This window comes from Colobus angolensis, unplaced genomic scaffold, assembly GCF_000951035.1.
Source record: "Colobus angolensis palliatus isolate OR3802 unplaced genomic scaffold, Cang.pa_1.0 Scaffold236, whole genome shotgun sequence".
NCBI classification, from domain to species: domain Eukaryota; kingdom Metazoa; phylum Chordata; class Mammalia; order Primates; family Cercopithecidae; genus Colobus; species Colobus angolensis.
In genome coordinates, this window is record NW_012115555.1 from 341175 (window position 1) to 343207 (window position 2033).

A 2033-nucleotide genomic window follows, 5' to 3' on the forward strand; every position below is an offset into this window, starting at 1 on the left:
ATTATATATTTTGTATTATATATATTTTTGAGATGAGATCTCACTATGTTGCCCAGGCTAGTCTCAAACTCCTGACTCCAGGCTTCAGGTGTTCCTCCGACCACAGCCTTTCACATAGCTGGGATTACAGGCATGCGCCTGGCTTCCCACTTTCATTCAATAAATTTTGCGCATCTACCACGGCTATCCTAGGCAATCCTGTCATAGCCACAGTTGTTACTACTGCTTATTCTCTGTCAAGTCCCCAATCTACATCTCCCCCTCAGGTGTCTTTCTGGAAACCTAAGTCCACACTATCTAATTGCTCTCTAGGTGGCTTACCGTGAATACTCCATGGGCATTTCAAAGTCATCAGTGTCCACTCAGACTGGGTCAGCCTCCTGTCATCCCTGTCCCAGTGAATGGAAACACAAAGCCCCAGTCACTTAAGGCAAACACCTGGGATTCATCCTATTCTGCCTTCTCCCTCAGTTCCCCCATCCAAAAGATCTCCAGGCCCTGTCCATTCTGCTTCTGAAAGATCGCAGGTGTCTTTCCCCTGCTCTTCATTCCACTGCTCGTTAAATCCCTCGTCAACTCAAGGGGAAACAAGCACAGTTGCTTCTCTAATGGGTAGTGTGGTTTCTGCACAGCATCCCCTTCATGCCACCACTGCTGGGCACTGAGGTTCATTCATCTATTCAGCATCGCTCTTCATGAGCGCCTTCCACGGGCCAGACACCCTATCTTCATCTCTCTTAATCACTCTTTTCAGTATCTCTCCCCTTATCTCTCATATTTCCCACATCTGTGTCCACAACTCTTTCTGTCTCATCATGTTATTCATATTACTTGTTTCTTCCCCCACGTCCACTCACATGCCCATCTCTACACACCCCTACCCCTCTGTCTCTGTCACATGCACACACACGTCTGCTTCTTCACTCATTCAACACATATTCAGTGAGCACTTTCCATGTGAGACATTCTGTCTCTCTCTCTTTTTTTTTTTTTTTGTGCTCTCAGCTCACTGTAACCTCCACCTCCCAGGTTCAAGTGATTCTCGTGCCTGAGTCTCCCAAGTAGCTGGGATTACAGGCACATGCCACCACAGTTGGCTAATTTTTGTACTTTTAGTAGAGATGGGGTTTCGCCATGTTGGCCAGGCTGGTCTTGAACTCCTGGCCTCAAGTGATCCACCTGCCTCGGCCTCCCAAAGTGCTGGGATTACAGGTGTGAGTTGCCGTGTCTGGTCTGCCTCTCCGTCTTTCTCTTTCTCTCTCTCTCTCTTCCTCTATCTCTCTTTGCATCGCTTTCTGCCTCCCCATCATTCTCCATGTTTTCCCTCCCCATCAGCATACCTCATTCCTTTACTCCATTTCTCTTCCTTCCCCATTTCTCTCTGGGTGAGAGAATGAAGGAAGGCTAGTGACTAGTCACCTCTTCCCTCTAGGGGCCAGAGTTGAGGCCTGCCTTAGCTCTGCCAGGCTGGTTGGCACTACTCTTGTTTGCCCTTGGAGTCTCTGCACAAGGATGCTTAAAAAAAGAAGTTTAGGCCAGGCACAATGGCTACCACCTGTAATCCCAACACTTTAAGAGGCCGAGGAGGGTGGATCATGAGGTCAGGAGTTCGAGATCAGCCTGACCAACATGGTGAAAATACAAAATTACTAAATATACTAAAATATAAATATTATTAAAAATACAAAAATTAGCCAGGCATGGTGGCATGCACCTGTAATCCCAGCTACTCAGGAGGAGAATCGCTTGAACCTGGGAGGCAGAAGCTGCAGTGGGCCAAAATCATGCCACTGCACTCCAGTCTGGGCGACAGAGTGAGACTCTATATCAAAAAATAATAATAACAATAAAAATGAAAATAAAGTTTGTGCAGCAGCGACAGAAAAGTAACGTACAATATTAGAGGAAGACTCACATCTCTCAGAAACTATATATTAAGCAGGCAAAAAAAATTATTAAACACACCGGGTGGTGAGTCAAGCCTATTATCCCAGCACTTTGGGAGGCCGAGGTGGGTGATCAGAATTTCAAGA